The sequence below is a fragment of the Pyxicephalus adspersus genome, chromosome 5 (assembly GCF_032062135.1).
Source record: "Pyxicephalus adspersus chromosome 5, UCB_Pads_2.0, whole genome shotgun sequence".
In the NCBI taxonomy this organism is placed as follows: domain Eukaryota; kingdom Metazoa; phylum Chordata; class Amphibia; order Anura; family Pyxicephalidae; genus Pyxicephalus; species Pyxicephalus adspersus.
This window is the reverse complement of record NC_092862.1, coordinates 47,067,897-47,087,188: the sequence shown is the minus strand read 5'-3', so window position 1 is coordinate 47,087,188 and position 19,292 is coordinate 47,067,897. Positions and strand designations below refer to the sequence as shown.

Sequence of the window (19,292 nt, the reverse complement as noted above, 5' to 3'; positions counted from 1 at the left end):
TGTTGGAGATAAAATTAGAAGTAATATACAGGAGATCAGTAATAGTCATATAATTGTCAGTAATATCCAGATCCATCTCCCTCAGACCAGAGATCTCCAATAGTCATATGCTGAAGATATAATAGTCAGTAATTTATACCTATAGATGCAAACTTTCTCCAATCTCCCTCAACCCAGAGATCAGTAATAATCATATGATGGTTATAATGGTCCAAATTATAGATCTGTAGAGCCAGACCCTGCCTGGAGACCAGTGACAGACAGATAATGGTGAGTATCATGGATCTGTAGACCCGGTCACTGCCTGGAAAGTAATAATATGGTGAGTAGAACTGTAGTCCCAGTCTTAGGCTGCGTACACACGTTGTACATACAACGCTCTTTCAGTCTTTTGTCGTTAGGATAGTAAAATATCCTTTCCAATGACAAAGGACTGAATGAGCGTTATACATACAGCACTGTTCTGCTCTATGGAGAGGGAGGAGAACATGCGAGCTGCACCCCGCTGCACTCCTTCCCCTTCACTTGTATTATAATTGTTCCTTGTTCATGGATCTGCCAGGACAGATCCATAAACGACATCAAATGAGCGCTGTACACACGTCAGATTCTCGTACGATACCAGCCCTGCAGTGATAATCAGATGAGAATCATCTGACATGTGTACGTAGCCTTAGCCCGGAGATGAGTAATAGTCCTATATTGGTCAGTATTATAGAACCAGTATCGGTGATAGTCATGTATTGGTCAGTACTATAGATCTGTAGACCCAGCATGTGCCCAGAGATCAGTGATAATGATTACTATTCTACAACCCCTATTTATTGTACAGCACTGCGTCATATGCTGGTGCTACTTAAATACTGTTTATTAATAATAGTAATAATAATAATAATCTGTATAATATTTTGGATTTGAAGACTTAGCATGAACCAATGTAACAGTATAGTCATACATTGGTTGGTATTAAAGATCTGTAGTGCCAATATGAGATCAGTCATAGTCATCCGTTGGCAATATGGATCTGTAGATCAGTATTAGCCCAGAGATCAATGATAGTCATATATCAGTCAGTATTGTAGGTCTGTAGACCCGGTATGAGATTGGTGCCGGTCATGTGTTGGTCAGTATGTAGACCTGGTATGAGATCGGTGATAGACATGTATTGGTCAGTTTGTAGTCCTTGTATGAGATCGGTGTCGGTCATATACAACCTGTATGAGATCGGTGTCGGTCATATACAACCGGTATGAGATCGGTGTCGGTCATGTATTGGTCAATATGTACTATCGGTATGGAATCGGTGATAGACATAAATTGGTCAGTATGTAGACCTTCTATGATATCCCTGAAGTTAAGACTTCATCCACAGTAACAGGGCTGAGGGAGGCCAGTGATGATTTACAGGAGGAAGGGGTGGGTATGGTTGGAGTGGCTCGGTGGGCAGAGACATCATGTCTGATTTTGTCTATTTTCGGTATGAGATCGGTGATAGACATATGTTGGTCAGTATGTGGACCGGTATGAGATCGGTGCTAGACATATGTTGGTCAGTATGTGGACCGGCGCTATATGGAGATGTCCTTAGAGCAGCGCTCACCACATTAACCTCAATCCCTTCTGAAATCCGCCCGCAGCCAATCTGGAGCCGCGCTGGGCGGGACCATGTTCAGAGCCCAGGCGGGGGGGTTTGAGCTCCCCATTGGGTTGCGCAGCTTTGCAGGTGTGACAGCGAGGAGCCCGGACCTGTGACTGCTCTGCTCCGATCCCCCCTCCACACTTGTAAGGAGTCCGGACTGTGGGGAGCCGCTGCCCTGGTGACACCGCACGTCGTCTTTTCCCGCTCAGGTTAGTTTCCTCTTTTCTGCTGACAGAGCGGAGCGCGGAGTGGAACTTCTCCTGACCTCGGGGCTTTCCGCAATGCGTTGCCCTCCCAGTCGGCGCTGACCGGGTTAATATATGCAGTGGGAAGCCTCACTGCAGATGGAGCTGTCCTGGCTGTGTCACCGGCAGGGAATGTACCGCAGGCGAGTCGGTGCACCTTCCAGTCATTGCTGTCCATGAATCTTCTCTAGTGCTGTCATCTCATCAGCTGTGCTGCAGTGCTCACAACTCCATTAAACACCCGGGAAGTTTTATGTCTATGGTTGCTTTTTTTTAGTGATTGGGGCCCCTTACAATGCAACAGATACCCCGCCCCCTAGGTGTGATGATTGCAGCCATGTACCCTGTAGCCCATCCATGGAGTTGTGTGGCCCCCATGATGATTGCTGTGTCCTGACATCGGGTGCACCATACAAATCAATGCACACATTTCAATGCTAGTTTGCATGTCTGTCATGTTACACTGATCAGCTACTTGGATGAGCTGCAGCAGATGATATTTTGTTGTAAAGGGATAAGTGTGTCTGTAATATTCCCCAGGATTCCATTAGAAAACTATCTGGATGAATGGTGCCATTTATGTAGAATGTTAGTGTCAGCATGGAAGTTATAAGAATGGACAGTGATATAATTGGTAAAAGCAGCAGGTGTATGATTTATCTGCCCGAGTGGCGGGTATATTGCATGGTGACCAGCATAGAATTGGAAATGTCACTTTTTACTTGCTTATTCCAGCTATGATCTACTGGGTGCTTTGCAAGGGATTCGGGTCAAGTCTTAGCAATATATAATAAATATGGGATAGGCAGGCTGGATGAGGAAGATAGGGATGGATTTGTGTAAATCAGTTTACTTTTTTTACAGCCATATAAATGTATAGGAAAAGATGATTTAATCCTTAAAAATCCCTGATTAGTGTATGGGAATGATTGCAGAATTATGTGCCGATCAGATTCCTTTTGGATATTTACTGTCTGGGTTTTCTCTCTAGTACAAAAAGCAATGATGATGTCCGCTGATTAGTAATCTGCAGCTACCAGTCTCCAGGTTTCTACCTGGGATCTGACTTCAGGAGACTGCTGCTCGCTCAGGGTTATAGCACCTAGAAGACTGTAAATGTATTATTATGTGCTAGATATCCAAGTAGTATTTAAAGGTCATCTCTAGACAAAATGATTTAGCTGTAGAAGGCACCAGTGGGATTGAATGAGCTTCTATGTTTTTATAGTTTTCAGAGCCCATTGATAAGACAACATTCTGTTTTTGTCCTACACCCCAGTCTGTGATGAATCCTTCTTATATGGACTGCCCAGGTATTTGTTCATAATTGAAAATCCTATAGAGGACTAAGACCTGGTCGGTTGGCTTAGCAGTGGTAACAAATACCTTGCCATGGGGTTAGTTAAAGTAGATGAAGCTGGAAGGTGGTTCAAGTAGCCATCAGCAATATAAATGTAAATTATAGGTAGCTGTAAAGTTGTCTAAATACATTGCCTGTCCAAAAAAAAGTCACACACTAATATTATGTTGTACCACCTTTATCTTTAATTATGGCACACATTGCTGTCCTATAGTTTAGATAAGCGTAATGTCACAACATATATTTCCATCCAAAATACATTTGTTTGTCACCAAGATCTTGTACTGATGATGGTAGAGAGGGCTGTGACATTGTCTCCAGAAGATCCCAAAGATTTTATAAATGGTTAAGGTCTGGACTCTAGCTGTCATTCCATATGTGAAAATGATGTCTCATGCTACTTAAATCATTATGTCACAATTTAATCCAATGATTCTTGGCAATATTATCTCGAATGTGCCATCAGGTAATAATGTTCCCAAGGATGGAAAAACCTGGCCTTCATTATGTTTAGGTAGTCAGTTGATGACCCAGCACCTCGGGTCATATAGCTTCCGCCACCGACACCCTGGGTCATATCGCTTCTGCCACCCCGGGTCATGCCCCGACTGGCACCCTGGATCACAACGCTGCCCCCACTGGCACCCCGGATCATAACCCTTCCGGCACTCCAGGTCAGATAAGGCTACCCCCACCGGCTTGGATTTTTTTTGGTCAGGCAGTGTATATTTTGATATGCAATTATACTGTGACTATGTTTCAATATTTATGGCACCCTAATAATCGTGCATTAAAAAGTTTTTTGCTGTCAGTTAGACAGAAAGCAAATTGCATTTCACATGAGGTCTCACACTTCTGTGTTGTGTAGGTCATTGTCTTGGCAGGATCTTAGGTTCAGAATGGTGTGTTTTATCTGTAAATGGCACTTGTTGATCAGCAGATGAATGCATGGATGTATGCTACATGAAGTCACAGCTCCAGCAGTCCAAGTCCATGTCATCAGGTGCTAGTGTAAAGATACAAGGATGGGGGGCAGGGAGCACTCAGCAAAGATTAACCAGCTCTGGCTCCTACAACAAACTGGATTTTGCCATGCAAGTTGTGCTGAGCTGGTGATGTGGTTGTGGTTATTGAGCACTGATGACTAATGAGATATTGCAGTGCAAAGCCTAAATCTTGCTCAGCACAACTGAGGCATTTGAACAAATATCCTGGGCATTTCTGAGTGTGACTTGCAAGAAAAATGCAAGGTTGTTTTTTAGCTTGGAATGCAAAAAAGTGTACGTGCACCTCTGTATATCCTGCTGATTTTATCCTGACTTTTAATTTTTTCTTGTATTCATTTTAGCATGAAATACCCCAACATTGCTTCGCTGTCAAAATTATGGAATTGTGTTTCAAAACAATTGTGTGTACAAGAGTTATAATTGTAGTTGCAGTAAAATGATAGTAAATTAGAGAAGCTGTAAATTGTCTCTGAATAATCAAGGAGGGGCTTGATTCAAAATCCTTTCAATTCTGCAAACAAATTTCACATTTGTATTTTGCTTCTAAAATGTCTTTATGGGCATGCAATGTTCTCGTACAGATGTCTATTTGTCATATTTCCTCTTTAGGTTTTATACCATAAATCTGCTTTGATATACAGTAAGTACGGCTTAAATGGAATGTGCTGATGCATAAGCTGACATGAAATAGGATGAATAATGCTCTATAAAATGATGGTTTTCATGTATTTTGCATGAATGTTGCGTAAAGGTTTTCTCCTAATGGGGCACCATCCAAAAGTATGGTTTTATATATAACCACATTTAGGTGACATTATTAAAAAGAGGATGCAGCTGCTAATCACTTGTTAATGATAAATACTTGGACTTTATCTAGGTAATGCAAACGGAAGTTGTTTGAAACAACCAATCAGATTTAACCTTTGATCAGTGCAGTTATAGGTCATTGCTGATGAGAGGGGTTAATTGGGTATAAAGTCATATTTTTTTCTGTGATAATGAGAGTATTTGGGTATTTTATAAGGGTAATGTTAGGTGTTCTTTTTGCTATGTGACATCAACGTATACCTGCCTGCCCTTTACTAAGAGACTCAATTCAATTAGTTTAGATCCATGGGTGCTGTGTTCTGTGGTTTCACCTACCGACTACTGCTGTGTTTTGTAGTGGCCTAAGGGGCAGATGTCACAGCAATCCAATTCTGGAAGTGTCAGATAATGGTAGTGATTTTAATTCTGGAAAGGATTTGACTCATCCAGAACCAGATATGTCAGTACTAAACCCCTACCAAAGGGGGTTCTTCATGCTATGTTCTGGTATCATGATATCAGGAACACTTATAGCTAATCTCCAGGAATACAAACCCTTACACAGGGACTCCCTACAGAACTGCAAAAGTTAAATGCTTGTTTTTTTTTTTTTGGGGGGGGGGGTGGGTGTAAATTACCTTTTTACAGCAGCCTGCACACTCCTCCTAACAGCTGGTAATGTTTGAATGTATGCAAACATACTGGACAACATGAACAGTGCACAAAGATTTCCCTTCACTTTTTGTAGGAGAAAAACGTTTTGCAAAAATACAGCTGAAATATAAAAATTATTTGCAAGGCTCTTGGACATAGAATTCACATAAAATGGCTGAAAATAGGTCAGAGGTGTCTATGGTACATCTTCTGTAAACCCCCCCCCCCAATGATTGGATTTTCTGCATTTTGTAGTATTATAGCCTGAAACTCTTATGGATATTTACCCTTTTGATATAAACACTTAATAGTTTGAAGGCATAACATATTTTAAATATTAAAAAAATATTTTGTTTTGTGTATAGCAGAATATACTTGGCCATGCTTACATGGATCATTTTAAGTCAATATTTTAATATGAAAATTCTACCAGACCAAGAGAAAAGAGCATGTCAGGATCACATGGGACCTGTGGTTTTACTTGAATCATGCACCACTGTGATTACACCATCCATGTCTTGTGGTTGGAACTTCCTCCTGACTTTGTAAAAACTGGATTTGAGTGACTTTGCTTTCTTTTGCATTTTCCAGCAACTTATGCTGAATTTTTAAAAATCAGCATGTTTAAACCAACATAAGTTCTTTGTGTAAATCGAAAATCAGATTGCTTTAAATCTCTAGCCACAGCTTTCGTACAGCTTTCCTAAACTTTAAAGATTAGTAAATTGGAGACATTGAATAGATTACTACACTCAAATCAGTCCTGGTTTGTATGGACATCACTGCACCTTCCAATCTAATCTTATTATGTCAGGTAGTCAATACTTGCAGAGTTCTCTGAACTAGGCCCATTAAAATACATTAGATGTACATGTCTATGTTACTTGTAATGTAACTCTGGATCATTTCTCAGTATTTAAAGAGAATTTTTAGGAAAAATTAAATTTTCTCTTGGGCCCCCCCATTTAGTATGGAAGCAAGGAACGTACCACTCAAATCCAGCAACCTAATAATCAGGTCCCACTATCAAGTATTTCAAGTCTATAAAATTCTAGTTCCTCCCTCAAAAAATATAGAAGGAGAACTTAGGAGAACTGACATTTGCCTGTGTGAATGTGGGATAAAATTATTGAATGAAGCAAATTTTTTCCTAATGTTGCTTGTATTGCCGGAATTAGATGAGTAATTTATCTTTTTGTATTGCAAAATCCCATGAATGGGGCCGCCTGACCTTGTAGTAAAGACGGTACAGAAACAAAGGCACTGGATAGGTGTTACCAACTTATTACAGCCCACATGCGCCTTTTATGAGAGTGGTGACGCCTGCATTGTGGTGTAAACCAGCCCCCAATTCATCAGACATCTTAAACATCGTAAACATCAGTGTGAAGAACGTTCAACTTATGTTTGTTGCTTTTTCTACATTTCTGTTTTCCTATATTGGGTTTTATTTTTGCTGTTTTAAATGCAAATGCCAAGTCAAATGTGAAGTATATTTTCTAACTTAGATTTTTTCTCTTTCTCTTTGCATGAATTACCATGGGGGATTTTGATCTCTATTTATTTTCTCTGGATTTCCCTGCCTTTGCTGTTGGGACTCAATGTCATGGGTGAGTACTTAAACTTGTTCTGAAGTACTTAAAATGTTTCATGCGGTTATGTATGTGCTAACGGAATGTTTTATCAAGATATTTACTAGAGCTTAATGCATCCTGAAAAGCAAGGTTAAATCTATTATAAGATTATCGTACTAGGAAAGCAGCCTCAGCTACTAAGGAGCATGAGACTGTTCAGATTGTTCTGCATATTTTCTATGTGATTGCACGTATTGATTGAATATAGCTGTCATTAAAATAATAACTCGAGAGGAAATAAACATGATGCAGTACTGGGCCATCACCTGTTCAAATACATTGTTCTGCTCTATACACTATTCCTGTTTTACCTTGAGGTATTTATTTTGAAAGCTGGCATCACTCAAAAATGTTATTATAGTTTTAAGTTGGCATCCACCAATTTTTCAGGAAGGCCCCAGTGATAACGGATTGCCCATTGTCTATCCCCTAACACATTGGGTATGCTGCTAACATTACCCATTGTTTTACTAGAGTTCAGCAAAGTAGTCAATCTTAAATGGATATATATATATTATGTATATGTGCTGCTTTTTAGCCAATATTTGTCTAAAAACTTTGTTCACTCCAGTGTGACAGCATTTGATATGTTGGCACCGCAGATAGTTGGATCAGCTGGATGCAAGGTTTTTTATTGTGTTTGTCTTTATTTAAATACTTTTACAAATATTTTCTACTACAGTTCATATGTCTTTGGCCAGCTTAACTAGAGTACAATTGTTTCATGTGTGTTTCTATATTATCTTGGTTGATCTTGTATCTTAGTCATGTTGTAATAAAGTAATAGCAATACTTTTATAGTACAGTGAAATCTGCACACTCTAGCACACGGTAAGCCTTTAAGTTCTACTTGGACTTTGGGTTGGTCTGGTGACTGATAAAGTGAACTTTCTTAGTTTCACAAATGCTTTTCTGATCATTCACTATTAAACTGAGAGATACCCAGTAACTGTTATCTTTAATTTACTTTTTAAGTAACCTCTATGGAAGTTTGTTTGATGTTTTATATGTTATTACTGGATAGAAAATGACTAACTTGTCAATTTGCAGTTTGAAACCTTTGACAAACTTTGACAAAGTGCCTGTTAATTTCTTCTGTAGATTGTAGTTCCATTGATCCAAAGACAACCAGCTGCTTTAGCACAAGCTTCGTCATTTGCATCTTCTTTGCCTGCATTTAACTGACTTATCTCAGATGTAAAACATAAATTTTTGTTTATTGCAGTTTTTTTCCGCTATGTAACTTTTTTTTTTTTTAATTATTTTGTCCTTTTGAAGCACTGGTGGATCCCTACGGGTTCCTTCTTATTCATTAGATACATTATTTATCTTTTAATTATACAGCAAATTGCCTTCTATGTGGTCTGTTTTAGTGTGTGTGTGTGTATAGGATTTATGTGGAGTTATTGTTCCATTATATTGGAGCAGGCGCAGGGCTGTAAACTAGGCTCAGCACACATTGGCTGCATACAAGCAGATAAGTCATTGCCGTTTTATATACGTGTTTTAAACTAAAAAAAAACACAGCAAGGCTTATTTTTCTTCTAATAGTAACTCCGACATTGCATTAACTCATTTATATACAGTTGCCGTTGTCCTGATATAAAAAATAACTTTACATCATGTTCATTATCCATAGGCTTAAGAGGTGATATTTCTTCCATATTACCCCTGTCCAAACAAATAGTGTAAATCATGGTAAAATATTGGTTTATTCGGCCCAGTAAAGTGCAGGGCAGGGAAGGTTTAATAAAATTGACTTGACTGTGTTTTTTTTTCTTCCATAGTACATTGGGACAATTTAATTTTTTGGATAATGCAGAGACCAGCAGTTTACTTTGAACCTGAATATCACAGCAAGTTATTGTATGCTGTGATAGGGGTTAGGCAGCAATCAATAAGAATAGATTACCACACATCTCCATGCACTAACAATTCATATGAGCTGTTTTACACTGCAACCATGCATTGTAGTACATGTTCATTCTGGAACCATTAACAAAAATGGCCCTGCATTGCAATAATATTTGGGATTGCCATCACATTTGAATAGGCCCCGGGGGTATATGATACAAATACATGAAACCCTAAGAATGATACCTGTACCCTGGGGACCTCAATGTCCGAAATAATAAGTTCTCATCTAACACAGCTTTGAATAAATCCTGATCATACAGTCTGAACATAGCCTTGATCACACCAACCGAACCTCCAAATAGAAAGCATATGCTCCTGTTCTTTAAATGTTTTTTTATGGTTTATTTGAGGTCAGATACGTTTACCTGTACTGACTGCAAGAATGAAGACTCAAAAAAGCCTTAAAAATCTCACAAAAAAAAATAAATAATGTGTACACTGCCTCAGCTGGGTTTTTTAAAGGAATTGCTACAAATTTTACAAATTATTATAAAAAAAAAGTTACTTTGGATGAGACTTTATGCATTCCCCAGAAATGACCCATTCAAGCATTTAATAAAGCATGTATAGAGTTTTAGTTCTATAGAAAAGAAAAAGCCACCATATATTCTAGATGGTTCTTGTTTGACCTGTTGAAATAAAGATTAAAGCTTTGCTACAGATAATTGATCAACATTTACCGTAAGTGATGATTGGCAGAACAATGAGAATCTCAGGCTTTGAATAGCTGATCATCTGCAATAATGACAATTATTAGACAAAATACTGAACAGTTAAAAATGTAATATTCTTTCAATGCTCAGGACTTTAAAAATTCCATATTCAGAAATCCATCTGACAGAATTTATAGCAATGGACACATTGCGTAAACTTAACTAAACCTATTGTGCAGAATAGGATTCAAAAGCTGAACACCAGGTATGTAAAAACCTCATTTATTCCATTTATGTATGACTAAAAATCATTACATTCAATTTTTTACATTCAGCTAATTTGGGACATATCTAAAGTTTGCATTTTATTTAATTTAGGGAATGGTAAGAATCCCATCAGATTTTTTTTCACCAACTTTTTCTAGATCCCCGGGTTGACTCGTTTGATATCTGTGGAAGTGCAAAAAAAGTAACAAACTCTATTTCATATTTCCTGTCCTACTCCTCTACTTCAAGGTATAAATGCACAATTTTGTCCAGGAGGCAACAGAAGAAGATTAGTTTACCTAATCCCTTGCACCCCTGGTGACCAGTGCACTGTTCATTCATCAGATGTTCCAGGTTGTATGCAGGCCCCCAGCTTCTAAACTTACAACACAGAACCTAGGGAAGGAAGAAACAAATGAAGTAAAAGTCCAATATTTTTGCATCCCCCAGTTCCTTCCATTGGGGTCATTGCAATTAAAATATTGGAGTAAAAGTTTTAAGGGTGCAGGGGGCTTCAGGCTGCCTTTTTAAGCAATCCTGGATCTGTTCTTAGTTATTAGCTGGGAAAGTGTTGTATATTGAAAGGAACATGATTCATTCTCAATTGGCCACGTATTGTCACAAATTTGCCTCTCTATGTATGTAATTTTTTTAACATTACAGCAAAAAATATATTTTTCCTTTAATTTGCCTTTATCATGTCATCTAAAATTATTGATGACTCATTTGTCAGTGTCATTTCAGGGTGATATATTGCAAATTGATAACCACAAAGTATTGCAGCTAGTAATTGTTTGCAAGAAAGTAAGCTTACCAATGAATTCCCTGTAGAAATTTTAAGAATATCACCAAACTGAGGGCTTACGTGGGAAGCCATAAGGATTTGACATTTTTTGTGAAAATGTTTAAAAGACAGAAGCCATCTGCTCCAAAAGAATATAGGTACATTAACCTCCATGCAATGATAAAATCTACAGTATATAGAAAGTGAAGTGCAATCTAAAAAGAAATCAGTGAAGCAAGCAGAGGATGGACTTCAAAGAGCTGATGAAAAATGGGCTGTAACGAGTATTATTTATCTCCCTTATGCTGAATGAAAAGATATTTGCATGTGTTTTAATGTGATTTGGGTCTGGTTTTGGGATTTTTTCTTTTATTCTTTGCTTTATTGTTTTGTTAAGCTGTAGAAATGTTCTTGCTTTTTGTTTTCAAGTAAAAATATTTACCAGTGAGATATTTTTGTCTGGAAGTTACCAAGGTGTAGCGTTTAAATATTACATGGAAGTTATAAATATAAGAATGTTCAGGTGGCTTTGAATGTGGTATATTTCATTCCAAGGATGGGCAGATTGGCTAGAGAATGATGTTGGTGAGAGATTCATTTGTCCTTGAATCCATTGGTTCCTTTCATGGTTGGAGGAAGCAGTGGGAATGACATTTTTGTTCCTTCAATAAATGTCTTCCAGTTTCTGCAGAAAGTGAAAGATTCCTTGTAATTGTAATATACACTGCCTGTCAAAAAAAAAAAGACACATTCTGATATTTTAATGGACGGCGTTTAGCTTTGATGATGGCACACATTTGCTGTAGTATACATTACTACAATTTAGTGCATTGATGATGGGAGAGTTGGACCGCTGCATAAAAAGTCTTCTCTGGCCCATCCCAGAGATTCTCAATGAGGTTAGGATCTGAACTCTGTGGGGGCCAATTCATGTGTGAAAATGATGTCTCCTGGTCCCTGAACCACTCACAATTTCACAATGTGCGCCTGATGAATCCTGGCATTGTTATCTTGTAATTTACCTGTGCCATCAGCAAAAGAAAAAATACACTGATGGAAAAAGAAAAGGTCGGCTAACCTAATTTTTTAGGCACATGATTTTGCTAAACCTAGATCTGACTGAAGCAATCCCAGAACATAAGACTGCCCCCACAGGCTTGGAGGCTTTATTTGGCCAGGTGGGGTAACTTGTCTCATTATAATTAGTGTGTTCCTTTATTTCGTACCTCAAGCAAACATTTCTAAGCATAATCCAAAATTTCGAAATTTATTTACCTCACTTCTGATTTATTAAATTCAGTGAACCTGTAGACTTCACTTTTCTTGTGTGTTTTTTTTTTTAATTTTAAATAAAATAATTCCATTATTTGAAGATCTGGGGTAAAGTGTTGCATGTTTTGCACCTCCAAAGTATCTAAACGTGTAAATAATTTTGCCAAACCACAACAGCCTCCAGATTATCAGTCACTGGCTATCCATTTCTCATTCTTTTTTAATGGGTGGTTTATAAATGATGAATTTTGTGCGGCAGCTTGCATCTTTTGTTGCCCAATCCTTCCAACTTTCCCAGAAGTATTTTTTAATGCTGGTTGGTAAATGTTATCTAATGCATTTAGATTAGAATTTAAAGAAACATTTCTGGCTAGCCCATGTTTCTGTTATCAGTACTCAGACACATATGTAAAAAACTAACATCTGTTTTTAATCTTCCCTTAGGTTAAGTACACGTGTGCAATAATTGTCGTTGGAAAGGATCTTTCCCGATCCATTCCAACGACAAATGACTGCACAATGCACCGTTCTGCTCTATAGAGAGGGGAGGGAGAGAACGATGGAATGGCACCCCGCTGCGCTCTCTCTCCTTCATCTGCATTATAATTGTTCTTCATCCATCATTCGTGGGTCCACCAGGATCGTCGTTCAGGCGACGAGCACTGTATACATGCAAGATTCTTATCCGATATCAGCCCTGATCCGATTATCGGACGAGAACCATTGCATGTGTGTATGTAGCCTTACTCTTAAATGCAAAACTTGCTACATTTAATTTACCTGTCAGCAGGTGTGGGGTCCTGGTGCTATTTTAGGTAGTTGGTTGCAGCAGCAAGGTAATATACGTAGTATATACGTATATACCCAGAAGGTAATATACGTAGCAGGGGGATTTTAGCATAATATGTTATTAGGGGACGGTTTTAGACCCTAATAGATACAACAATCAGCAGTCAAGACTAGTGCAAAATGATCAGTTGCTTGAGGTTAATGAGATTAAAAGAGTTTTTATTTGGGACTTATGTGTAGGTTAAGTGCAGCTCAGTTCTAGCTGTTTTTCTCACTTTTGGCAGACCCCATGTGACCAGTACCCCATACCATGAAATGCATGGCAAATCATGCATAGAACCGGCTGTTTCATTATAAAGTAACAAATTCAACCATTTCTCTCAATTTCTGTTAAAGTCTAAGGGTTGAATATTTTTTCCACAGAAATGCTTTTTAACTATAGGTCATTGCACAATATGCAGATTATATCTTACTCATTCATTACACTTCTTGACTTTATGTAGGGTGAATGCGCTACAGTTCAAAGGTTAAAGCAGTAATCAGCAAAACTTTAGCTAACAAGAAATTTTGTTTAGCCAGGATTTTCAAACAGGTTGTAAGCAAGTTTATTGCCTAATATCCTCTTTATGTGATAAAAGCTTTGCTGGCTAAAGGATTTTTAAGATCGGGCAAGGGTTAAACTTAAATGCTGCAGAAGTGGCAGACTTTGCTTTCAGAGATAAGTAATGTATTTTTTTTAGTGATTCCCTTATTTGGTTTTGCTGTGTCAAAAGTTTCCTTTATCATCTTTACACTGGTTGCTCTTGATCACATATCCTATTTTTAGACAGGTTATTTTTTCTAGAGGTTTTATGTAGCACCACAATCCTATGTTTAAGAGCTTTCCAAAAATACTCCCACTACCTCTACATGATCATGATTCAAATTAAAGAGCTCTGAGTGGTAATTGAATCCAATCTACAGTTTTGTTTTATTTCCTCTTGCGAATCAAGGTGATGATTTTCAATTTACTGGTATAAATAGTCATGAAAAGCGATTTACCAAAAACATTTCATTTTATTTAAAGGTTTGACATCATTTCATTTGTATGCATATATTGAGCAATTGTATTCTTTTGTATGTATGCCATTGCTGTAAAGTACGGTATCTAAGAATTGTTAACAAATTAGTTTTGTTTGGAATGATGACGGTCTGTTGCAGTCTTTCTCATTCGTGTGGTGGTCAGTGAGAAGAATACCTCCTGCATTGCTGACAGTGGGAACAATGTCAGCCCCTTACCAAATAGTCAAAAAGATCATTGGTGTAAGTGGAACTGACCTGTGAAGCACAAATTGTTCATAGCTAATGGAACCCCTAGCAACCTCTGGAGGAACCCTAGTTGAGAAACACCGGTCCATAGTGTCAGTCCTACTATGTGATAAAAGCATTATTTTAGTTTGACCATTGAAAAGATAACTTTTTGGTATATTGCCATTTCAAATTAGTACTGAGGGGATAGGGCTTTCAAACCGCCTTACTTTGTCTACCTTACTGAAATTCATTAAATGGCCTTTTTACTTCTGGTAAAGGTGAAAGGGCTGGAACTATCCAAATACTTGATAAATGCATTTGGCAGTGTAGGTGACCAGCTACTTCTCATGTTAAAAAAAAACAGACATCCTTTGGACCTTATCCTTCTATGACTGTGAAAATACAGCTGCAAGCTGCTGGAGTGCATAAAATTACTTTTTTTTTTTCTCTCTTTTTGCTGTGATGCAGCTGTGGCTTTGGAAACCCACTACTTTCATTGCATTTCCAGGTCCAGAGCTGCATCATATCAATATAAGGCAGACTATTGCCAAGCTCTCCATTGGTTAGACTGCTTTATCACAACTGCAGAACAATTCTCCTCCGAGTGGGACAGCCATTGCTGTTAGGCATCATACCAGCAGAGGATAGTGTTTCCATTTGCTGAAAATAGAAAACTATTTTAACTGGTATAGCAACCGTAATTCTTTATGTCAAATTTGATGGGATTTTTAAACACTGAGATTAACATGAATGCATTGGCATGTAGCTACAACTCTACCTATGCAATGTGCTCACTGTAATTTTATCTGTGTGTTGCACAAAGTTCAATCAGTAGTTATTCAAAGTGATTACCATTCAGTACAGTTGGAAAGCAGATGTGTAGCTTGGCTCAGGAAATTAATGCACAGCTTGGCAGATGATAAAATTCACTGTGATTACCAGGACTTGGAAAGGGACCTTATGTAAAAATGCTAAAGGAATTAAATCATGTCAAAGAAAATGTCCAAATAACACTGATGAAACCCATACTGTGTTCAACTAAAGATTGGGTATTATCTGGCACAGTTCTGAATTAGCGCTATGTAAAACCATCATTTCTTTCATAAAAAATAAATAATACTTTTTGGCTATAAGGTTTACATGCTGCTCTATACAGTGAGAATATTTTAATCTAAATGTTGTAACATTTATTCTTATATTTTCAGACATTTCAGACTTTTTAAATTAACAATAGATGAATTTACAATTTGGTAAAGTAAAAATGTGCTTTGAGTTTGGTGTCTGTGCATTGTAAGACAATAATTGTGATAACTTTCTGTAACTTCTTGGGGCTTTAGTTGCGGTCTTTTTGGATGCTGGAGGTGGAATGAACTATTGGTTTGTAGCCATTCAAGTAGAGCAGGACCAAGCCCACTCCTATTAGTCAGGTGTGAAAAGCAAATAATATATAATATTATGGGTATCTGCACTACTATACATATTTTCATACTCTGTAGTCCTGATGAAGTGTATTTGGCCTACCAAATGTGTTGGAAAGGATAAAGTTTTTGTGGTTTCTTTGATGAATTGGATTCCTCACGATTGTCAGTTGCCGGACCTTTAATGAAGTTTGTCGCCTTTCTGTATTGTAAGACATTTTACAGCTTGTTGATAAAGTCAGTAATGGCTTGCTGTAGAACTTTTTTACTGCTGGGAAGGACTTTAAATTCTATAGCCTGTGGACAAGGTCACTTTAAAGAACTTTTGTGGAAATCTGCTGAAACATTCAAGGTGTAGACAGTTTAAGGCCTAGTGTACACGGCCTGACTCCCCAGCAATAAATGCCCATCTTTATTTTAATTATTCTGGTTTGTATATGCCTGGATAAATGCATACAAGCACAAATGTCCATTAACCAGACCTAAAACAACTTTCACCCACCAATTCCTCAGTGCCAATCAGTGCAGTGTTGTATACATGCTTATTATACACTTTTCATGACTTGCGTAGAAAACTTGCATGTTTTTGAGCATAAATGTCCACTGGTTACATAAGAATGTACCCTAAAATTCCAGGCCTAAAATACCTTGCTGAAAATGTTCTAAAATGCAATTTTTCATTTGTAAACTCAAATATTTTTCAACGTAAGTGATTTATGTTATATTTCTCCAAGTGAGAGCATTTTCTGCCAATTTCTTAGCAGATAAATATTTTAGCTGGTTTTGTAGTTTTTCTGCTGTGACTGGGTATCTGTATGATATCGCTCACATTTTCTGACCTTGCTAGCTGGCAGGGAAAAGAGATTGAAGTCGACAGGGAGCCATAAGTTGTAGTAATTTCCAGTACAGAGAAATGTTATTTAAAGAGGGAGGGCGTGATGTGTGCATAATTAAGGCAGGCGGCTCTTTTTATACCATATAGCAATTAGAGGTAGCACCCATTATATATTGTTTATTTACAGTGATATGTTTACCAAAGTAATTAGATCACCACTAAATATAGAGCATTTTAAAGCGTAAAATCAGGCTGCATTTTATTATTGTTAATCGAAGCTTTATGTACAAGTTTAGTATTGCTTCATATTTCATTATTCATTTTAATGCATTTGCAAGTAAGAGGAACACTTTAGTTGTGTCTGCCAGCACAATTTACTTTAATTGCTAGTAAGTGATGCAGTAGTTCCTGGCATGTCCTGTTAGGTTACTTCAAGGTCAAAGACAAATTGGCAAAGTTGCTTTCTGATTCATAAACAATTGCCCAAAATTATAAACAGGACCCCAGTAATGATGCAGTAAAAGTTCACGAGTCTAAAGTCCTATAAAGTAGAACCAAAGGCAAACAATTAAACCAATAAAACCCACTCTGATTTTTAAAATGATAAATGGGACTTCAACTATAGTATGGCAGAAGTCTCCAGTGGGGCCCATTCCCACCATGTCTGTTCTTCTGTGTTGTCCATCTTAGGCCCTGTGGAAAAACGAGCTGAAATACATTGTTCCCAATAGGCCCTGGGTTTTTTATTTATCAGAACATGGAATGAACAGACCTGTTACTCGCTACTCTCCAAAATGGGAAATATTTCCTCTTATTTCCTGTTCAAACCTTCAGTCCCCAGTGGGGCATGGGCAGAAAAAAAAATGTAACCTAAAAGATTTTTTTCTCATTTAGGCTCATTGCAACGCAAAAATTAAAAACGTGTGAAAACGTGGGTAAACATGTCCATTGATTTCAATGGGGGCATTTTCCCACGGTGGAGGAACAATAATTTGTCACAAGGGGAATTTATACTGGTGTGTGTTTTATCCCAGCAATTTGTGTCCTAAACAGGGTTTTGTTTTTTGCTCTTTATTAAAGCCCATCTTCTAGCAAAATCTTTTTTTTTTTTTTTTCTAACCACCCCTTCCTCCCTTTCCCATCTTGCATGTCTTTACACTGTCCTTACCTTGCAGATAGAGATATGCTTACCAAAATCCAACATCCATATTCAGTACAGCGCTTCTTTCTTTTTTTGCTTGGAAAGTGCTGCTGCAATGACACCCTCACATTCAGTCCCTACCGTTCCCCTTTTGCTGACCTAATTTCTTTTCTAATTGGGGATAGGAAAGTACATGTGCTTGAGCGGTTCTTCCTTGGACGTCTATTTTTCATTGCCTCCCTGAGGTGGACAGCTAGTAGGAAGTGTCCAACGCCCACAGGCAGAAATGTGGACACTCAAAAAAACTGTTCACCTTGTGGTTGGGGGGTATGATGTTTTCCAGTCAGCACCCAAATATGGGAACCTGGCCTATGTAAAGCTTGGGGTGTTTTCTTCCAACAAAAATAGTAAATTATAGTAATTGCATGAATTTCAGTGAATGTAAATTATTCTGTGGCACAGGGTGTGTGATTTTAGTAAAACACACATATTTTAGATGTGTTGTATTTGTTCACAGGAAATTTTAAGGATGATTGATGAACTTTTTAGCACCTGTTATTCATTTATGTTGGCTTTGTTGTAAAGTCCCAACCTGTTGTGTCCTTCTGTTTTCAAAGTTATAGGACTACAGACCTTGGTAGGAAATTAGCTTATTTTGTGATACCTGGTTTCTTGAATCCTTTTATAATTTATAAAGACAAATCAGAGACATTTAGACAAATTGACATTTAAAGAGCTTCTAATGTTTTAGCAATAGACATGCATGTCCACAGAAAAGTTAACAAATACCTGAATTTATTGATGTGCCTAAAGCACAAATCTGGTCATTAAGCTGGCTTAATGAAATTAGGAGGTAAAGGTCTGAAAGTGATAAGATTAGTGTGGTCAGCTGTCTAGCCAAAGGGATTTTTAACCTAGGTTGGCTCCCAGAACACTACTGATCATCCCATGCAAATACACATAACAAGGACATTAATGTTGTAAAGATTTTTTTTTTACAGATATTCTAAACACAGAGGTCAGGTCAGAGACAAGTGACCTGATCTTTTAAATAACCTAATTTGTTGGCCTAGTGTTAACTGGATCTATCACACAGCACATTTGTATGCTTTGTATACTGGTATATAACTACTTGTCATCATCCCATTTAATAATATTATTAATTTGGCCATAAAGCAAGTAAGGTTAAAACTAGATGTTTTTGATTGGTGGGTATTCAGTAACATTTCAAATGTATGTAACTTTCCTTGACCTAATAGAGCTACTTAAAAAGGGAAGGAATTTCAATTAAAGTCTCACTCCTGGAAAGTTACAAAACTTTTTTTTTTGCAGCCGGGCCTTGTTTCCTCTTAGGCACTTTTGCTTACCTTATCCTTCACACTTACAGACACTTGTTGTGCAACCATTTCTCCACATCTTCCTCTATTTAGCGCTCCATTTGTCAAAGGCCCTTGATGTTTTTGCCTATAATGCAGGTGCAGTAGCTCTACATTGGGAGTGAGGATGCCATGGACCTTCACACAGCCTGGAGCATCTGAAGAAGAAGTTTATTGTCTGCCAGGGTAGTAGTAAGTAGTTAT

General features: G+C 37.7%; 1 protein-coding gene across 1 annotated transcript in view; it reads left to right on the top strand.

Moving 5' to 3' along the window:
* The first annotated feature begins 1,694 nt into the window (after nucleotides 1–1,694).
* Nucleotides 1,695–19,292, top strand: part of EPB41L3 (erythrocyte membrane protein band 4.1 like 3) — a 131,592-nt gene continuing 113,994 nt past the window's right edge. The window contains exon 1 of the mRNA XM_072411392.1: nucleotides 1,695–1,848. The gene's annotated coding sequence lies outside the window, so the exon portion shown is untranslated. The remainder of the gene's footprint in view (nucleotides 1,849–19,292) is intronic.